The sequence below is a fragment of the Aethalodelphis obliquidens genome, unplaced genomic scaffold (genome assembly GCF_003676395.1).
Source record: "Aethalodelphis obliquidens isolate GAN/ISIS:26980383/991018 unplaced genomic scaffold, ASM367639v1 scaffold12, whole genome shotgun sequence".
NCBI lineage: Eukaryota > Metazoa > Chordata > Mammalia > Artiodactyla > Delphinidae > Aethalodelphis > Aethalodelphis obliquidens.
Window position 1 is genome coordinate 4,147,776 of NW_020837956.1, and position 22,535 is coordinate 4,170,310.

General features: G+C 43.6%; 1 protein-coding gene across 2 annotated transcripts in view; it reads right to left on the bottom strand.

Moving 5' to 3' along the window:
* Positions 1 to 22,535, bottom strand: part of STON1 (stonin 1) — a 129,525-nt gene extending 106,990 nt beyond the window's left edge. For both annotated transcript variants that reach the window (XM_027113162.1, XM_027113161.1), the window contains exon 1: positions 22,458 to 22,535. The gene's annotated coding sequence lies outside the window, so the exon portion shown is untranslated. The remainder of the gene's footprint in view (positions 1 to 22,457) is intronic.

Here is a 22,535-nt window from a genome sequence, read left to right on the forward strand (position 1 = left end):
TCTGAGTGTTGGATCCTGGGTGGAGCACACTGCAGACCACAGATTAAGACCTGAGTCACTGGTCGTCTGGTGGGGAAAGAAGGGTTTAGACTGTGAATCCCAGTCCTGCCACTGACTACCTGTGTGACCTGGGGCAAGTTACTTTAATTCCCTGAGTCTCAGTTTCCCCAGGCTTGAAACAGGGATGATAATTGTTAACTTTTAGGATTTGTTTGGGGCTGAACTATTTCCGCCCCCCCCCAAAGTCATTCCTAACCCCCAGTACCTCCCAATGTGACTGTATTTAGAGAAACGGTTTTTACAGAGGTAATTAAGTTAAAGTGAGGCCATTGGGGTAAGCCCTGAGGCAATCTGAATGGTGTCCTTACAGGAAGTGATCTGGACACACAGACATCAGAGATTCGAACACACAAAGAAAAAGCCATATGAGGACACAGAGAGAAGGCAGCTGTCCCCAAGCCAAGGAGAAAGGCCTCAGAGGAAACCCAACCTGCCGACACCTTGATCTTGGACTTCCAGCCTCCAGAACTGTAAGAAATACACTTCTGTTGTTGAAGCCACCCAGTGTGTAGTGTAGTGTCCTGTTATGGCAGCCAGAACAAACTAAGTACGTGCATCTATAAAACGGCAGGTGGCGGGGGAGATCCTAAGTAGAGGCTGTTATTACTATGGATTCCTGCTCCTAATGCAACCTATGGGGCCTTCCTGCAACCGACCCCTCCTGCCACGTCCTCTGCCTGCCTCTTGTTTGTATAAAAGCTGTAGTCTCCCAGGCCTCCCCGGGGTCACAGAAGCCTGGTTCAAGAATTAATGATTGAAAGGATGTGAACGGGTAGTGACAAAAGTAGCAGTTGGGCCAGAAGAACTGGTAACAATTTAAACAGTAAGTCAGTCATATGGCAGTCACAGAATCTCTAGTTCCTCCCTGAAGTACCTAGATAACTGTATCTAATGCACATTTCCTGAGTTGTTTTACAGTTGCTAAAACCCCCACCAAATGGAAGAAGTTACCTACTTAATGACCATGAGCACATGGTCCCCAGACCTACTAGAGCTTGAGGATTGATAGTGTTAACCCTTATGACATTGTTCTGTTACTTCACCAACAACCAAAGAGAGAACTGTGCAGGAGCTGATCACACACCCTGTGACTCCCTTCCCTCACCTCGCCTTTAAAAATGTTTCCCTGAAACCCGTCGGGGAGTTCAGGTCTTCTGAGCATGAGACGCCCCGTCCTCCTTGTATGGCCCTTGCAATAAACCTTTCTCCCCTCCAAACTCCAATGTTTTCTTTTGTTTGGCTTCACTGTGTGTTGGGCACATGAACTTGTGTTCAACAACACTAAGGTACTTACAACCTGGAAGGAAAGACCAGAGAAAGCCACAAATGACAGGCAGAATGTGCCCACTCTCCTGCACTAATGTGCACTGGGAGGTTTGGAGAGGAAAGTCCCGGCTCAAGGGCAAGAGGCTTCCTGGGGAGGGGGCATCAGCTTGGGCAGAGACAAGGGGCAGCAGATCAGGCAACAGTGATCATACCCTCTGCCCATGTGTCTGTGCATTTGCATCACATGCCAGCTGACACCAGCATAAGGGAATTTCTCCCAGCTGGCTGCATTCACTCCACTACGCAGACACAAAATCCAGTCACACACAACCTGAACATCGCTCTGGCAGGTCTCCTCTCCGGCTGCCCAAACTGGGCCACGAGCCACGGAGATGACCTCAGAGGTGATCAGGGCTGTTTGCGTTCTCCAAATCAAATGCATTTTGGTTTATCCGTGGCTAGTCCGAGGCTACTGCTGACCACCAAGCTCACCTGGCGATGTCCACGTCAGTGGGAATGCAGAGGCGGGAAGCACTGACGTACAGAGGGCACAGCACGTTTGTTTCGATTCTCACCACTGTCAGGAATGCCATGAATGTACGTGTGTACAAATATGCAAAACTTGAGCAATTCCGAGAATAGGGAAAGATCTTTAAAAATCCTTTAGTAAGGTCCTATTTACAAACCAAGTATAGATCAACATTTATTGGGCTCTGAGTCTCAAATGCAGATATCACACACAAAACTAATACTTGTGTCTCTAAGTCCAAAGGGAGCGTGTGCAAAATATTTGTTAATTTTATCACATTTCGAAGGCCATTAAAGGCTTTACAAAGAAGGTTGCACTTAGAGCAAAGTCTGATCAGAAATGTGTGAGTGGATATGAATGAATGGAATTGTCATATGACACTCTCAGCCATGGGTGTTGGCTTATATTGAAACTTAGGGATCTCTAAGTCTCAAGCTGGGCACTTGAGCCTATAGCGGAGTGACATCCTTCATCCTGACTCAGAGTCTTCATGTAAATGAGTAACTTCCAACATCCTCACAAAGCGCCCCAGGTGCCTCTGCACAGCCCTGCCCAGCGAGGCCCATGTGCTCCTGCGAGAACCAGCCAGCACAGCAAGGGGCTCACCCAGCCTCTAAGATGTTGGGTCTCCAGTGGACACCACCCAGGGCTCCGCTCTCCCGCCACACCCATCTCTCCACCAGATCTTTGTACTACTGCTAACAGTCTCCACAGCTGCTTGCCCAACCTGGGAGCCAGGAGGCCAGTGTTTGGGAGGTTTGGTTCCAGCTCTGCTTCCCTCTGCTCTGTAATTTAAAACAAGTCCCTGCTAGCAAGTGGTTTCAAGGGCCCTTCAAACTCTAACAAGTTATGAAGATGAATTCTCCTAAAAAGGAGTCTGCAGAGAAGTATGTGCCTCCCTGAAGACCCCTTCCTACCTAAATACCTTAGGACTCCTGCAACCATGCCCAGGCTGCAAGTTTTCCAAAGATGGCCACAGCAATATCGCCCATCTAATCGCCCATCTAATGCCCATCTAATGCCCTTGTCCCTCCCCCACTGAGAGGGGGCTCTCTTTCCCCTCCCCTTGAATCTGGGTGGGCCTTTTGCTCCTCTGACCAATACAATGTGGCAGAAGTGACATTGTGACAACTCTGGGTCTGAGCTGACCCAGAAGCTGCCATTTCCTGCTTGTTGGAGCCCTGAGTCACCACATAAGCAGCCCAGGCCATGGAGGAGCCACGCTGAGGCGCCATCTTGGACATCCAGCCCCTTGGGCTTTCAGTGATTCCAGCCCCCATCACCATCTGACCACAACATGACAGACCCTAACCAAAAACCACCCAGCTGAGCCCAGGGAACCCACAAACCAGGGGAGAGAATACTAAATTGTGGTTTTAAGCCTCTACATTTTCTGTGGTAAAACACACATAAACATAAAATTTACCCTTTTAACCATTTCTAAGTGTACAGTTCTGTGACACTAAGTACACTGACATGGTTGAGCAACCACCATCCATGTCCAGAACGTTTTCATCTTCCCAAACTGAAACTCTGTGCCCATTCAACACTGCCTTCCCATGCCCCCCACCCCCGCCCCGGCAACCATCATTCTACTTTCTGCCTCTATGGATCTGATGACTCTAAGTACCTCATATGAGTGGAATCATACAACATTTGTCCTCTTGTCACAAAAGGCTTATTTCACTTAGCATTATGCCTTCAAGGTCTATCCATGTTGAAGCATGTGCCAGAACTTCCTTCCTTTTTCGGGCTGAAAGACATTCCATTGTATGTGTATACCAAATTCTGTTTATCCATTCATCCATCGATGAAAACCTCTACGCTCTGGAGTGATTTTCTGCAGCTATAGACAACTGGAGCAAGGACGATGCGGCTCTAGGGCAGCAGAGCAAGGCTCCCAAGGTAGATGTCGGGGTCCGGAGAGTGTGACAGAAACAAGAGCACCAGGGCACTAACCCCCCAGAGTAGGTGACTGGCCAGGAGTTCGCAATAGCACTTGTCACAGGGGGCTGGGTATCTCCTGGGGTCTCCATTCTAGGCTGGAGCAACCCCAGGGCAGGGACTGGCAGGATCTTATTCAGGGCTGGGTGCCTTGCCCTGGCACAGACTGATAGGTCCAATGTGTGGTGAACGAGTGAAGAATGTACCTGATGCTGAAGCCAGGTTCTGACTCCTCCCAGAGTTTCTTACAGGCTACCTGTAGGGCAAGAACTGTGCCAATGAAAGCACAGGAGAACAGCTGCTTCTGGCTGGAAAGGAAAAGGGGTGGGGAGGTGGGGCAGAAGAACATTCTGACAGGAGAAAGAAAATTCATGGCCAGGCCCAGGCTTCCCAGGAAGCTCAGTCTCCAGCGAAGCGCCCACCTGACCTAGGCAGCCTTTGCAGGGGCTTCACCGTCAGGAGCCAGCCTTGCTCAGTTTGTTGGGACCAAATCCCAGGGCTCAGGGCAGTAGAACTTCATGTGCCCTTTACAGGGGCAGGCGCAGGGCTTAGAGGGGCTCAGCCCATGGTCATGGAGCAGGCCATGGGGGTAGGGAAGGAGACCTGAGCTGTGAGCTGAGTTGCATATTCCAGCCCTGGGAGCTTTGGGATACGGAACTTGCTTCACTGCAGAAGGACCCAGATTGGTGGCACGATGACCCCAGCCCTCTCACCCGTAACCACTTCACCAAGGAAACCAGTCTATTCTTCCTGCTGCACTGCTCCATTTGGCCATTCAACTAGGGAGCCCGACACAGGTCAGGAGGCGCCAGAGCACAGACATTAACTCCAAATCGAAGAAGAGGACTTGTACCTGGTTGACTTAAAGAGTGAATGCCACCTCTACAAATGCCCATTTGAGGGTTTAGTAAAAAGGGCTCAGATTGCATTCCAACTCTGCATTTAGGTTTTCCAGCCTCTAAAGATAAAGTGAAACCCTGGGTAATAACCACGAAGCTGTTTTCCTCTATTTCTCTTCAAAGCATACTTACACCTTGAAGGTTAGGAACTGCTTACCATGTGGAAAGCAGTTACAAGTACCAGTAAAAGAACTCAGAAAACATGGATTTGGGACTTGGCTCAGTTTCTAAGTAACTATAGGAATTTGGACAAACCAATTACCCTGTCTGGGCCTTAGTTTCCTAACCCATGAATGGAGGAAAACACTATGTATCCCCATGGTTTGTTTATGTGCATTAATAAGAATAAATATATGTGAGATCTAGAGAGATATGTAGATAGCTATAGGTAGATACAGATACAAACGCACACATATATGAGGTCTTCATGAGAAAAGCCGTAACTATGTAAGAGATCTACTTACGTTCAGTAGGTGCTTGCTGACACTGCTGAATAAGTGGCCGAATAACACAAGGTTGCAACAAGACCCACATTGGGTGAAAGCGGGTCGCTCTTCACACTCTGGAACCCCCAGCTAGCATACCTACCAGATCCTAGAAAGCCACGCCTTCCCCCACATCTTAACTACCGACACCCCAGCCTGCACGCTTCCTCCCACCTGGCCTTATATTCTCCCAACCCACTCGGATGGAGTCGGCCTGACCTCCAGGGCCACAGCCGGACCCCATGCCCCTGCCCCAGCCCCCTGGCCCAGGTCCCACCTCCAAACATAGCATGAGGCCACTTCCTGGGCCAACTGCCAAACCCAGAACCCTAGGTTGCCCCCAGAGTCTCCACTGCCTTTGGTACCAGATGGAAACAACTCTTCCCCTTTCCCTGATTTTCCAGAAGCACAAACACATGGAAGATTTGTGGACCAGGAGCCAGGGTGTCTGCTCAGGGGCTCCTCCCCAACAGCTCACGCCTGGACTCTACCTGTGACCTTGGCCTGCCAAATGAGGCTCACCTGGGGTCTTCCACCTCGAGGGGCTTTGGGGAGCATCACATAAGGTGACAGCACTGCAAGTTTCTTTGAAAAATATGAAGCACTCCGTAAGTTCTTTAGCTCTTGTCATTCTTGTTAGTTTATTTCAGTGTGCTCACAGACTGAGTCTCTAAAGCCTGGGATTGGTCCCTGGGTAAGTTCTTTTGGTACAGTGAGCACACACACAGAAATACTTGATGCTCTTTTTGACTACGGTGCTATTAGCAAATGCAGTGTGACCTCTGGGACAGGACAGCGGCTGGGACGGAAGTCAGGAAACCCGGTTCCAGCCTCTTTGGCTCTGCCAGTAAATTAAGCACATCACTTAACTTGTCTGGGCATTTTTCTTCATATGCACAATGGAGCTGACAAGCCACCCACATTCTTATTCACCAGGATTCAAGGAGGGCAAAGAATTTGAAAAGAAAAACATTGTGCAAGTGGAAATGTCATAGTACTCAGCAGGAAAGAAGACATGCAGAAGAAAAAAGAAAGGGGAAAAGAAACAAACACCAGAGAGAGAAAGCATTTGGGGTGAGATGTGAGGCTCTTGAGAAGGTAGGAATGGAATGCCATGGAAGATCCCAGTACAGAAAGTTTCCCCCAAGCCTAAGAGTCAGCGTCCAGATGAGCAGATTTACCACAGAGACATCTGAAATCCACCTCTGAGGTGGAAGGAAATGAAGTCTGTGCATCACCTGAGGTGGCGCAGAACACACCAGAAGCCGAGGCTCACTGCTGTTCCCTCTTACAGCTCAGCACAGAGCGAGGAGGTAGATGAGAAATTAAGAGGTCCACTACCTGTCATAATTGTGGAATGTCCCTGGAGAGGCCCTGGCCAAGCCACGTCCTGAAACAGGAGGTCCCGTCCAGGGTGCTCCACTTTAAGGGGGACATTCGAACACCAAAGAGTTCCCAAAAAAGGCTGGTCACAAGCTGATCAGAGTGGGGTGTGCTGGGATCACGTCACAAAAGGAAGGGCTATGAAATCCGGAAGTGTTTCCCTAAACAAGATTTGGGGAAGACGTGAGAAGCAAAGCCTCTCTTAGAATCCGAAAAAGAAAAACTTTAAACATCCTCCAGTCCGACCTTCACAAACGGGGAATCTTTAACACCGCATCTCGGCTGAGGAATTACGCAGCTGCTGTGGAAACTCTTGCAGTGATGGAGACCTCGTTACTTTATAAGTGAGTTCATCTCATTACCACTTGGACAGAATTAAACTTTTCTCCCTCCTATTAACCCCCAATTAACCTCCTCCTGGCTTCCATCCATGCTCTGGCAGGGACACAGACTAAGCCTAAACACTTTTTCACCTACTCATTCTTCAGACAACATAAGACGGCTGGTCTTGATGACTTATACTGGGTTTTCCTGACTCTCCAGCGAGGGGCACATTTTCAGCACACCCCTGAAAGCACGCTATCCATTCCCTGTCAGGGCTTCTTTCCTGGTTATCTCCAGCCACCTCTGACCTCAGACTGCCATCAGACGCTGACGGCTGCCCCTGCCGTGCTCAGGGCATCCCATCCCGGCCACAACCCCTAGCTCTGTATTTGCTTTATAACTAGGTCTTGGCCTTCTGCCATAGTTTGGGCAAACTCTGGTCCATCTCGTGGGCTCGGTTTTGCTGTTCTGCCCGGTTCCCAGGGCTTGTCATGAACATGCTCCGTGATGAGGCCAAAAAATATAAGTCCCAAATTCATGCCACTTAATGGAAAGCAGCTGGTCATTTGACTTTAAGCCTTCTGATAAATATTGAATCTAGAATGTTCAATAAGCATTAAATATCTTTTCTAACAACTCATTTGACAGATGAGGAAACAGAGGTCCAACTAGGTAAAGTGAGGCACACAGCTAACGTAGTCAGGAAGATGAACGTGAACTCTAATCTCTGGTTTTCCAGTCCCACATTCTCTCTACTGCAGTTAGAGGAAGCGAGGCTACACTGCAGCTCAGGGTACATTTTGGAGTAAATTTTCCATAGTCTGTGTGTATGTGCATTCATTCTTTCTTTGACTCAACAGATATTCACTGAGCACCTACTATGTGCTTTGTAAATATCCCAGTAAGAGTTGAAGTAAGTTTCCATACAGATCTACGTCCTGCTGTGTGTGTGCACACGCAGTGTGTGTGTGTGTGTGTGTGTGTGTGTGAATTAGTTAATTCTTTCATGCATGCTCACATTCACTCAACAATATGATAACTGAGCACCCTTAACACTATGCTGTGCACTGGTGCAAGTGAAAAAGGCACAGTCTGTGACGCCAGGGCAGTCTCTGTCTAGCAGGGACAATTCTCAAATGTTATGTTAATGTGATAAAGCCCAAGGCAGGGCATTGCAGTACTTAATTAAGCCACATGCTTCATTAAGATTGGTGCCAGAGATGGTGGTAATGTCCATAATTTTGATAGGAATAAAGCTGCTGGTTCTGGTGGTTTGAAAAGGCCTCAGGAAGAGTGGGCTTCTGAGATGAATCCTGAAGGATGGTATAAGTTGATCAGGCAGAACAGAGTGGAGAGAGGCGAGTGTGTGTGTGTAAACCCAGGGAGGGGCCGCTGCTGCAGGTAGACGGGCGTGGCTGAGGCCAGGAGTTCGTGCAGGTGACACAGCAAAAGAGGCAGACGGGTGAGTAAGGTGCAGAAGCCCTGCTGTAGCATGCTGAGTAGTTTGATTTTATCCTAAAGGCAACAGGATTCAGTGAAAGAATTTAGAGAGAGAATAAACAGGATCAGATAAGAATTTTAGAAAGTTCTGACGGTGGAGGATGGAGTGCAAGGGGTGAGGCCAGAGGCAGGAAAACCAGACAGGAAGCTCTGGCAGGAATCCAGGAAAGAAACCAGGGTTGAACCTGATGGTTCCAGCCTACACACACGTAGTTTTAAAGGCTGAAATATTAGAAAAGAGAAGAGATTGTTTTCCCGTACCTCTCTCGTGGCCTGGGGCAATTTCCGCAAAACTGTGCAGAACCACATCACCTTCATCATTCTCCACGGTGATGTGGTGGCACCAGAAAAGTGATGTTGGCTGTAGCGTCACCACAAGTCGTGGTGTGCAGGAGCCTCAGACACAGCAGCTGCTCCATAAGTGATGGCTGCTTGCATGAACCACATCTACCAAAAGGGGATGGGGATGGACAAGCCCTAAACAAAGTACGGTCGGGTCCCAGAAGCATGAATAAGTCAGGTCAGAGCAAGGCAACAAGTCAGAAATAGGACAAACAGAAAAGTTCCAGGAGCGATGGGATTAAAGGATCCAGTTCTCCACAGGAACAGAGGATGAAGAGCACAGACAGACTAGGAAACCAATGAAGGAGCCAGCACCTGTCTCAGGTGGTGAGATTCTGCGGGTCTCTGTAGGCACGATGCAGTTGCGGGGCCCACACTGCGCCCTTGTGAGGATCTGGGAAAGGCGTCCCCTCCGGCCAGACCAACAGCAAGCATGCCACAAGTGGGGGACTTTGCAGCCAGGTTCCACCCAGAGCCGGTGAGAGCCTATGTGAGCATGCGGATGGGCACGTGTGAGTGGGTAAGTAGGAGCATCTGGCTGGAGTGGGGAACGTGTGGGTGGGGATGAGGCACATCTCAACAAGCAGGGGGCTGTCTCAAGCCGGGTACCCCATCAGGTGCGGTACAGGGCCATCCTCACTGGGAGTTTAGAGTCAAAGACGAATGAAGGGAGGATGAGGTGGAAACCCTAAAATAATTTCCTTCCTTATGAGGGAAAAATGTTCATCTAGGAAGGTCTGAGCCTTCTTGGAATTGGAAGATTCTCAGATTATCACCCAGTTCCTAGGAAAGCCTGACTGCTATTCCCCACCCTCCCCCACGATAATTTTTCTGAGAATCAGGAACACCTGACCACCCGTGTGCTACCTAGAATGACCCCAAGTAGGCACCTTCCACTGCAGTCACGACTAGCCAGGGACTTTCACAAAGTTTACAAGGTTCTGCTTCAAGCCACAAACTAGCAACAGGCCTGGAGCTGCACAGCGGGAGGAGGGGGGCGGGGTTCTCAGTTGTAAAAATCTGAGATTAAAACATTTCTCTATGTTTGTATTAACGGTAAACTGAGGCCAACAAAAGCAAGGTTGATGGCATCAATTACCATTTTCTAGGGCCTCCAAATTGGCCTGAATATGAGTTATCATGAGCTAGGGGGAAAAAAAACCAAAAAACATTCAAAGTGATGAACAGAGGCCAATGTGCCAGCCCCAACTCTGAAGTTCTGGGCCACGGCTGTTTTAAATTAGATTCTCAATGCCGCTTCCATGAAACTCCTGGCTTAGCTCTGCAAGAAAAGTTATTTTTGTGCTCTGAGCCACAGACATTTATATGGAAGCATATCCATAATTCCAATTATGTTCTGTTTTCATGATGTCCTTTTCCTCTACTTAAGAACAGTCATAACTATCATTATTATTATTTCTGATGAGACACATAAAAAAGCTCTGGGCCAAGTACAGATTCCACAGGCCTGGATAAATGATTGTTGTAAAATAGGCCGATTTTACATCTTGTGAAATCCTTAAGAAATACCTTCGGTTCTTCTATCCACTATGGCTGCCTCTTCTTTGTCAATTCCCTAACCCCACCTACCCCTCAATCACTCAGGGCCTTCATGATGTCTCTTGGGAAAACCTAGTCCCAGAAGTAGTTCTGTTATTTATGTACGCTCTCTGAGGTCTTTGCATTTAAAAGGTTATATTCTAAAATGAAATGGAAGGTTTTTTATCTCCTTAAAGAACAGAAGCACCAACAAATAAAGCAAAGAGATATTCCTGGTTAAGAGAGGCATGGTTCTTAAGTAATAACATAGTTATTCTATAGAAAGGTTGATCCATAGGCTGGGAGGGCTGTGAAGAAGTGGTACAGATGCAAAATAAAAATGGTGGAAATTCGTCCAAGAGAAATCTAAACTGATTACCAAGAAAATATAATATATTGGGAGACGTACCCATGGCCTCTCCCCAGAGGTCTCTCTGATTAGAACTTCTGAAGCACAATCCTGGTTCAGAAGAACCAATGCAGGGGAAGGGAGATGATGGGAGGAAACTAACATTTGTGAGCATTAACATATGCCAAGCACGTGGCCCATGTTATTCCCTGTTATCTCACTTAATCTTCAGAACAACCTTTTGAGGTAGGTTTTATTATCACTGTTTTATGGAAAAGGAAACTTGGCCCCAGAGATGTTAAGTAACTTGCCCAAAGCCACTGCTATGGTCTGAATGTTTGTGTCTCCCCAAAATTCACATGTCAAAATCCTAACCTCCAAGGTGATGGTATTAGGAGGTGGGGCCTTTGGAAGGTGGTTAGGTCATGGAAGTGGAGCCCTCATGATGGGGATTCTTATAAATGAAGCCTCAGAGAGCTAGCTCACCCCTTCTACCATGCAGTCACACAGACAGAAGTTGGCCATCTGCAGCCTGGAAGAGGGTTCTCACCAGAACCATGCCAGCACCCTGATCTTGGACTTCTAGTCTCTAGAACTGTGAGAAATAAATCTCTATTGTTAATAAGCCACCTGGTCTGCGGTATTTTGTCATAGCAGCCTGAACCCAGTGAGCCACACATCTAAGTTAGTGGCAAAGCTTGGATTCAACCCCAGATCTGCTTGACTCCTAAGTCCATTTCTTTTCCATTACCACATAGATGTGAGGGCCAGAGAAGAAGGCCAAAGATGACTGCTGCTTTGGTTTCCTTAAAATAACAGAATTTGTTGGGAGCTATGGGAAAGATATGTCTATATAGATTTCTTTAAACATTATAAACAAGCTCTGCTGATCTCGATCAACATTCCCAGAGATGCTATCAGCCACAAGTAAAAAATCAATTTTTCAATGTAAACCTCTCTGCACTGTTAGAGACACAAGTAAACACACATGTCAGGGGAGAGAGAACATCATCTCCATGACCAAAGGGAACAGGAACCTCTCCATAAAGGCTTTTCTTCTCAACATCGGTATGAGTTAGGATGCTGGTTGATTGTGAGAAGGTTTTAATCTACTATAAAGAATCTAAAGGACAGCATTTGGGGACTGGAACGGTGCTGAGGAAATTCAGATCCCTTCTGGACTAAGAACATGTGGCCAGATGTTGAGTGAGACACCATCCCACAGTGCAGAGTCCCCCTGTGATGCTGGTGTTAGCACACTGTACTGTTAGGGCCTCTTCTCTGCTGCATTCATTCAGTAGCAGCGGATTTCACATCCAGGGGCTAACGTAGATGCATTTACTTACTTGTATTCTACTTTACGTAAAAACTTTAAAATCAGTAGTTAAAAACTTCAGTCAATATGACAGGTTGAGTTGACATAAGAAATTACGCCTTCCAATCCAAACACTTCAAAACACTGAACAAAGCTGTAACAACAAATATTACCACATAAAACATAGATAAAACAGAAATCTCCAGATACCAGAAATAAGGAGGGAAGTCAAAGCAGATCAGTCAGTGGAAGCTGAAGCTAAGGGCCTCATGGAACCATCCAGACCAGTTAGAGGCCTAAATGGCTGGCGGCTGAGACTTTAATGACATGCATGCAGTGGGGGGAGTCCACCTGATGGCCACCTGATGCCAGGAGCTGTCAGTGAAGCAATTACATAAGGCTGGAGGTCATAAAGGCCTACTTCATAAGTGAAAGAGTTCGAGAGGAACATCACTTGCCAATCTGAGGAAAACCGTAAGAAAGCTTGTCATCTGCTTGGGCAAAGAGTAGAAAACGAGTGACCTAAAAAAATTTGAAATCCAGGCTTACAGCACAATGCAGGAACAAGGTTTAAATGCATACTTTCAGGTTATACAGGGCCTGTATGCCAAGACATTAACAAAAAGGCTAATTTGGAATGGGTAAAACCCAGAGAGGATCAGCAGGAACAAATGTGAAATCACTTTATAGTGCTATGCTAGCAATCCTGAGGTACATAGGATTTCTATGGAACACAACTCCTAATGAAGATGCAAGACACAAGAGAAAATGAATCGTAATTAAAAAATTCAAAAGCAGAAATAACAAAAAATCTAAAACTACAACATGTTTAAAATACTGTAAGACATAAAAAGGACTAGAAATTAAAAGGCAAAGAGATAATATTAAAAAAAAAAGAACAGGTAGATATCAAGTACAAATAGAAATTCTAGAAATAAAAATATATAGACATTAAATTAAAAAAAAAACAATGGATGGGTTGAACAGTAGACCAAATGCAGTTGAAAAAAATTAATAAACTGGAAAATAGAACTAAAAAAATCACTCAGAATACAGCTGAGAGATAAAGAGATATATATAGTTGACCCTTGAACAATATGGGTTTGAACCATGAGGGTCCACTTATACGCAGATTTTTTTCAACAGTAAATACTACAGTACTACACGGTCCACGGTTGAATCTGGGAGATGTGGAACCACGGACTTGGAGGAACTGCAGATATAAAAGAACTGCATATATGAAGGGCCAACTATAAGTTATAAACAGATTTTCAGTTGCACAGAGGGTCATCACTCCTAACTCGTGCATTGTTCAAGCGTCCATTGTAGTATGAAAGAGAAATCTTAGACGAAGAAGGCATAGAAGATAAAATGAGAAGGTTCAACATTTGCCTAATGGGTATTTCAAAAGGAGAGAACACAGAGTATGAGGGACTCAATATCAGGGTAGGGGCGTTTGTCTCTTATGCTCATTTCTATATCTCTAGCACCTGGAAGCATTCCTGATACACAATAAGTGCTCAATAATTACTTTAAAATAGATTTGTGGAGAAAACAACTGAGAAACCTTTAGATATGAAAACAGAGATGAGTCTTCAGATTAACGAGCACACTGAATTCCAAGTAGGATATATAAAAACAGACTATCCCTGGACACATTATAATGAAAAGGCACAACATGAAAGACAAAAAGATCAGACTGAAAGTCTCCAAGAGAGAAAATAAATTGCCTGCAAAGGAATGGCAGACCGAAAAGAGATTTCCCATAAGGAACAACTGAGATGAAAAGACAGTGGAGTAATAATTTACAAAACGCTGAGGGGAAAATATCGACTTAGAATTCTATACCTTGATAAATTCTCTCTCAAGTGGGACATGAATAAAGACAATTTCAAAACAAAACCAAAACTACCCACAAGATTGGAGTATTACAACTCTAGACCTTCAGTGAAAAAATTATTAGTATGAAGAAAATGAACACAGAAGTATAGAATGGTATGCAAGAGGCAATGTTGAGATAAGAAATTGGTAAAGTTAAATAAATTTTGACTGTAAAAAAGAAAAAAAAAAGTGGAAATAACAATGATGACTAGTTGCAGGGGTGGGGAGAGGACTATACACAATGTGGGATTAAACCACTAGACCACAATAACCAGGAAGATTGGAAGAGAGGCAGATTAGGTTTAAAGCCATCTAAGGCCACTGCATTGTTGACAGGAAATAGAGAAATTGATTAACTTTAGATTCAATGGATGCACATGTTAAAAATTTATGAATACTAAAAGGTAATACAAATAGAATTTTGTCTTTCAAAACAGTTGACAGAAGTAGGAATATATAAAACATGATCAATCCAAAGAAAACTATGCAAAGAAGTATAAAAGAAGCAAACAAAAAATGCTAAATAGGAAAAACAAAAACTTAAGATGGCAGAAAGAGGTCAAATGCATATAAATTACAAAGAATGTAAAAGTTTAAACTCAATTATTAAAAAGACACATTTTCAGGTTATAATAAAAACGAAAATGAAGCTACACATAAAAACTGTTCCTAAGATTAACAATTAAGGCAAAATTATAGAGAGAAGTTAATATAAAAGGATATAAAAAGACATACAAAAAGTAATAACCAAGAGGAAGTAGGTATACCAACATTAATTTCAGGCAAAATAGAATTTATGCCAAAAGCATCAACAGAGGACAGTACATAACATAATAAATTCACCCCAGAGAAATAACAATCGTGAACTTGCATAAACATTGATGGATTACAAGGAGAAATTGACAAATCCACAGAGTGGAAGATTTTAACATTCCTTTCTCAAGAAACTGAAGAGAACTCGGAAAGCAGGCAAAAGAAAATCAGAAAGAACATGAGAAATTTGAAAAACACAGTTAATAGGTTTGACCTGTTAGATTGATATAGAATGCTACAGACACCAAGCAGGGAATATATTTTTCTTTTAAACCACACATGAAATATTTGGAAAAATTGTTTATGTAATCGGACACAGAGGATTGCTATTATACAAACCATGCTGTCTTTTCATAATGCAACTAAATTAGAAATCAACAATAATTTAAATAAAGTTAAGAAAAAGCTTTTTTAAAAGTTGAAAATGGAAAATTAAATCCATGGGTTAAAAAGAAAATAAAAGAAATATGAAAATGGGATTGACATACATATGCTAATATGTATAAAATAGATAACTAATGAGAACCTGCTGTATAGCACAGGGAACTCCACTTCACTGTACAGTAGAAACTAACATAACATTGCAAAACAACTATACCCCAATTAAAAAAAAAGTTATAATAGAAAAAAAAAGTCTAGAGCCAAGTGGTAATGAGAGTACACATATCAAAACTTGTATGATGTGGCTAAAGCAACATGTAGAGCTAACTTTATAGCTTTAAAATGCATTTATTTTTTTGGCCGTGCCACACATCTTGCGGGATCTTAGTTCCCTGACCAGGGATTGAACCCGGGCCATGGCAGTGAAAGTGCCAAGTCCTAACCATTGGCCCGCCAGGGAATTCTCTAAACTGCATTTATTGAAAAACAAAAAATAAATGAGCTAGAAGTTAACTCAAGTAGCTAGAAATGGAAAGAAAAAATAATAAAAATAACAGGAAAAAAAAGAAATGAAAAGCAAAAAGTATAGATAAGAAAGAAGCTGCTTCTATCAAAAGACTAATTAAGTAGACTTCTATATTAATTTTTAAAAAGAGATGGCACAAATAAACAATATTAAGGGGCTTCCCTGGTGGCGCAATGGTTAAGAATCCTCCTGCCAATGCAGGGGACACGGGTTCGAGCCCTGGTCCGGGAAGATCCCACATGCCGCTGAGCAACTAAGCCCGTGCACCACCACTACTGAGCCCGCGTGCTGCAACTACTGAAGGTTGTGCGCCTAGAGCCCATGGTCAGCAACAAGAGAAGCCACTGCAATGATAAGCCCACGCACCGCAACAAAGAGTAGCCCCCCCCACTCGCCACAACTAGAGAAAGCCCACACGCAGCAACGAAGACCCAACACAGCCAAAAATAAAATAAATAAAATAAATAAATTAAAACAACAACAAAAAAAATATTAAGAACTAAAAAGGGAACATATCTTAAAACATAGTCAATATTTATAAAAACCATAAAAGAAAATTATGAATAAATTTATGCTAATAAATTTGAGAACACATGAAATGGATCATCTAAACAAACAAATTATCAAAACTGGATCAAAAAGAAATAGATCAAATCTATCAATAATCATTTATGAAATTGCATTGTCAAAAACTTGACACACATACCCTGACTAAGCAGTGCAGAGGATTTTACAATGAATTTTACCAAACTTCTAAGAAATAGTCTTTATCTCTCACAAACTGCTTAAGAAAAATACATATGAAAGAGAAAAAGTTTCCCAACTTATTTCATGGAACTAATATAAACTTGATACCAAACAATATTTTTTAAAAAAAGAAAATTATAGACCAATTGTTTCACTTATGAACATTTGCAAAAATCCTAAACAAAATACTAGCAAATGATATCCCATAGAATAAAAGAACACATCTGTATATGTGTATATATATATATGTGAGTATGACTCAAAGTAATTACATATACTCATATTATCACTTTATAATATTAAGAAAGAAAATTATATCACCTCATATAATTTACATAAAAACATTAAGGCATTACATAAAATCAATAGTCATGATAAAATGTTTAAGTTATTAAAAAATATTAATAGAGGGAACATCCTTAATTTAATAAAGAATATCTACTGGAAACTTAAGCAAACTTCACGATTAATGGAGAAATTTTAAAAACACTTGTTACAAGACAGTACGAAGACAAGGATGTTCGCCATCACTGTTACTATTAAATACTGTACTGAGGGTCTACCCAATGCAATAAGATAAGAAAAAGATATGGTCATAAGGAATTAAAAAGAAAAGACAAATATTATTTTGTGATTGTCTACCTAGAGATTTCGAGAATATCTACATACAGACTCTTAGAACTAATAAGAGAAGTCAACTGGGATGCTTGATACAAGATCAAAATTCAAAAATCAGGAACGTTTCTATGGGCCAGCAAATAATCAATTTGAAATTATAATCAGAAAAAAAGACATTTATAACATCAACAAAACTATACAAAATAAATATAGCAAGAGCTGTGTAAAACAGTTATGGAGGAAATCACCAGTCATCTTTCACCTGAATAAAAGGAAAAGATGGGAAGACCTGATATTGTAAAGGTGTCAGTTCTCTGGAATATAAATTGAATGAAATCAATAAAAATACCAACATGATTTTTTGCCTGTGTGCAACTAGACAAACTAACATTTATATGAACTAGTAAAATCCAAGAAAGCCAAGAAATTCTGAAAAAATATAAAAGTAATTGTAATAGCTAACAATTATTGTGTGCTTCCTTATATGGCAGGCACTATTCTAACATTCTGCATACATTATCCTTAAAGTGGATACTATTATCTATTTTATAGACAAGGAGACTAAGAGAAATTAGGAAACTTGCCCAAGGTTATTTGGTATTCTTACGAGTAGCAATAGACGAAAAGAAGACAATTATGTAATATGTTCCAAATACTGAAGGAAAATAATTATGAGTCCAGAATTCCACACTCAGTCAAACTCTCATTTATAAGAGCAAAATAAAGACATTTTCAGCAATATAAATATTTTAAAGTTTACCAAAGGCCTTCCTTCTATGAAAGAACTTCTAAATTTCCATTGATATGAACTCAGAAGGAAGGAGTGGGGTATCAGAAGTAGCAGCCTCCAAAATGCATTGGATAAATAAAACAAAACAAGGTAAAGTAGGTGAGAAAGGTGGAACCAAGTATACATAGGAAATAGAAGGTATATAATAATGTTATTAGTTATTCGAAGTACAGGCCATAAAGTCCTATGCATATGCTAGAAGTAGGCCACTAAGTTGGCCCTGTCTTCCTTTTGGCCAAATAGGAAATGGGAAACGTCAATTAAAGGATTCACAGCACCCACAAGACAAAACAGACAAGTTGTTCACAAGAAGTATTCCTGGCACTGAGACCACAAAGACATTTCTCATATGGTCAAACAGATACAAGATCTGGGATTTTGTTCCAAGTGTGATAATGTGGGAAAGAGATCCTTGACTCTTAACAATTTTTTTTCAACAAGAAGGTGATTTAGAAGCATCAGCCTTTCAGAAAACTTTTCCTTGAAGAATAAAAGAGATAAAGCCTCCTACTTAAGATGTGTTATTTGAATGACCAAGTGTTTTAGAAAAGCCCATCTTTAGGTATATTCCAGGAAGAGGATGGATAAGGTGACCTCTAGGGGCCTGGTTGCCTGTGAGGATACATGGTGGTACAGGATGTGGGCTTCTTCCCCAGAGCTATCCCCAGAACATCTCCATCTCTGGTTCATCTTGCCAATGCGTGGGATCACCCACATAGCCAGGCTTCCAAAAAATAGTTTATTATTGTGTTTTCACAGTAATAAACATCGAGAAGCAATACACTTTTCTCTTCCTTTCCTGTTCCATGGTAAATCCTTGACCTACCTATCCTGACATTCCATATAACACGTAGATAAGATAAATGGGAGCCTGGCAGCTTTCCCTGGGCCTTCCTACCCATCTCACTCCCCTGACAATGCCAAGAAAAATGAACACCCATACTGGTAGGGCTCTGAAGACATAATTTGCTGGTCTTTAAAAATTCTGCCTTTTACCAGGACTGTTCCAGAATCCCATGGGGTTCCTGGAATTCCAGGCTGTCCAGGAAGCGTCTGAGGAATTCTGGATTATTTCTCATGGGTATAGCTGGCTCCCAAGGGAAGGTGAGCTACCTCTGGCTAAGTCTGGAGCAATTCCCAAGGACTTCCAAAGAGAAGTGACAGTGGGAGATGGAAGAGATGGGAGATAGAGGTTTTTTACAATTAATCAAAATATCAGTTCTTACTGAACCACAAATTACTTTCCCTTCCTTTTCTATTTTTTCTTATAATTAAAATAACGATAATAATACATGTTGGACTTCCCTGGTGGCACAGTGGTTAAGAATCTGCCTGCGAATGCAGGGGCCACGGGTTCAAGCCCTGGTCCGGGAAGATCCCACATGCCGCGGAGCAACTAAGCCCGTGTGCCACAACTATTAAGCTTGCGCTCTAGAGCCCATGAGCCACAACTACTGAGCCCACATGCCACAACTACTGAAGCCCACGCGCCTAGAGCCCGTGCTCCCAACAAGAGAAGCCACCGCAATGAGAAACCCAGGCACCGCAACAAAGAGTAGCCCCCGCTCGCCGCAACTAGAGAAAGCCCGTGCACAGCAACCAAGACCCAACACAGCCATAAATAAATAAATTAATAAATTAAATTTAAAAAAAAATAATAATAATACATGTGCATGGAGATGGTAGACAGCAGTGATTGATATGAATAGACTTTGGCCACTGACCTGATTTCAAGATTTGATTCTAGCACATAGTAGCTATGCAACCCTCTGATTCTAGTTTCTGAATCTTATAGCATGAGAATAATATTAGTACTTACCTCAAAGAGTTTTAAAATGAAATACTATATGTATGTGCTTTATACTCAATAAATGTTAGCTATTACTATTGTAAAAATGTTGAGAAATACAGGCAAGCACAGAGAAAATCAAAAGTACCTGTAATCCCACCATCCATTTTCAGGCATACAATTCCAGTATTTTGGGGGTGTATTTTCAAAGAGTGAGATACAATGCTTTCTATTTCATAACCTGCTTTTAAATTTTAACAAAACAGGGCTTCCCTGGTGGCGCAGTGGTTGAGAGTCCGCCTGCCAATGCAGGGGACATGGGTTCGTGCCCCGGTCCAGGAAGATCCCACATGCCGCAGAGCGGCTGGGCCCGTGAGCCATGGTTACTGAGCCTGCGCGTCCGGAGCCTGTGCTCCGCAACGGGAGAGGCCACAACAGTGAGAGGCCCATGTACCGCAAAAAAAAAAAAAAAATTAACAAAATACCCTAAGCATGTCTATATAATTTGGTATCCTTGTACAACATGATTTTAAAAGGCCACATCATATTCCTTTAGGTTTACTTCTTAAAACAAATAAGAAGTAAAAATAACCCCTTCCCTCCTTTCTCCTCTGCAGGTTCCACTGTTCGTCTGTTTCCAACTCATCTGACCCGTCAGATGATAGCTGGCTGCTTTCTATTGGCTAACTGGGGATGCAGCCTTCATCTCACCGTCCAGACCACCTGCTCCATCAGCCAGCCTTCATTACATCCCCAGAATCCAGAGCAGCCATTTGGGGCTGCACAGCAAACCCTCGTGCATGATGGCAAACCACCCAGTTTAACAAGATTCCATGAGGTGGTACAAAAGCTGAACACGGCAGAAAGGCAATTTCTTTGCAAATAGTATGAGGCTGACTTCTGGGACGTTAAATACACTATTAAAAATTCTCAGGAAGAGGAAGAGACTGAAGATTTTTATCTGAGTGCATTGTTTTTCTAAGCACCAGGGCCAAACAAGTTCAAAACTTTTAAGGGCTTTCTTTTTGAATGGAAGTCACAACACTTTCTTACCAATGACATTTTGAAACCACAGTAAAACCTTACTAATTCATACTAATGGGGAACTACCCCACTCAATCAGCAGAGAAAAATGAATTATATCCTTTTTAAAATAAAGAAGTTTCTTTCCAATGAAATTCATTTTTTAAAAAATCTTTATTTCTGAATAGTTCAACACCTTGACCTGTTTTGACGGGTTGTTCTGAAGCTGATCTAAGACATATGTTACAACCACATTTATTGTTTATATAGAAACAGGAATGGCTTACGTTCTTGAGAAGGGCATTCTCCCTAAAAACAATAAAAGTTCAACACTCCCCACAGTCCTGTTCAGACAGCTCACTCCTTAGGAAAGCTTTTTCCTCCTTGGTCACGTGGAAGCAAACCCCAGTTCAGGCTGCCCCCGGCTGCTCCAGTTCTGAGTGAGTGGGCAGAAGTTTGTAATATCAAGCCCGATCAACCCCTTAAAAGAAAAAATCCAAAAACCTCCAGATTCCAGGCTTGAGCAGACCCATCTGAGAATTAACAAGCTCCTTCTCAGCACCCAGAGAACTAAGGCTGTCATGGAAACACTGATTCAACCCTAATAAGAACAGACATAAAAACCACACAAGTGAACTAAACATTCCTCTACCCAAACGGAGTCAAGTTGAAGCAACAGCCTCAGGATTAAAGTAAGTGAGGCTGTTTTTTTCTTTTCGATCCTGCTCAGTTTTGCCTCTTCCACTGCCTTGTTTTCACAACTCCTGTTTATGAGAAAGTGGGAGTCGGGGAGTTGGGAGAGGGATGGAGAGGAGGGCTAGTAGGAGGGAAGAGAAATGCAGGGTGAGTAGCCAGGCTGGAGAATGCCAACAAACACTGCGGTTTATGTCAGGCAAATGAAAACTTCTAGCCTGGGAGAGGCTGCAATAATCTGTTTGGGGTAGTCCGAAAATAAGCTACAGTGAACTCTCATCTCCCACTAAAACAGTTAAGTATGGAATGAAGTCTTTACTTTCCAAAGATCAGGTTCTGCACAGTATGTTAGCAAGCACTCTTTTTCTCTATTTTTTTCTTTATTATTTTTTCCTGTTTCTTTCAGAATTAGAAAGGCTAATTAAATGACATATCATTATTATTGGAAGAAAGCACAGTCAGAGAGGTTAAAAAAAAAAAGATGTCCAACAGAAATAGTGAAATCCCAAGGAGGAATATATTTTCATTTCCCCTTGGACACACAAGGCATGATTTGTGCGGCCAGGGGATCCAACATCAACTCCTACTTAAAGTCCTTCCTGCAGGAAATCTTTGGGCAAGTGTGAAGACCCCTGTGGCTATGGCTCCCTGGCCTGGGTCATCGCCTTCTAGGGCTGGAGGGGGCACCAGGCTGGAGATATCAGCCAGTGGGACAGGAGCCTCCCGGAGAAAGATTGGGGGGGGGGACGGGGGTGGAGAAGGTAGCAGCATGAGTAACAGGAGCCAGGAAAACACAAGGAAAGTGAGAGTCCTGGGGGTGGGGGGATGCTGAGCCTCCCGGGGGAGGGATGGAGGACCGGGGCTGGTGACCCTGGGCCGGGAGGCCAGGGCCGCACGGGCTGTAACGAGTCCCCGCCCCCCGCCCCCCCTTGGAGCTGAGTCTAGATTCTTTTCTTTCCTGCTTGAGTTTTCTTTCTCTTGAGAGCGGGACCCAGGTCACAGCAGCAGCCCCAGAGCTGTGGTGTAGACGGGAAGCCGGGTGGGGCTCACCCCGTGCGGGCGCTGCCCTCTGGGGGCTGCGAGGGCGGCGAGGGGGAGAAGGGGCACCGCGCGGCGTACCCAGCCTGCCCGGGAGATGCCTGCGTCCCGCGACGTCGGCTGCGGCCCCCCTTCTCAAACTTTCCCAGCAAACCGGGGGTAACCCACCCCGGAGAGGGGGCTCCCATGCCTCCCCGTCTGTCCCCTGGGGGCGGTCACTCACGGGCAGCGCGGCTGGGGCTCCGACTCTGGCCGCCGCCATCCACCCGGGGAGGAGAAGCTGTAGGACGAGGAGGAGGAG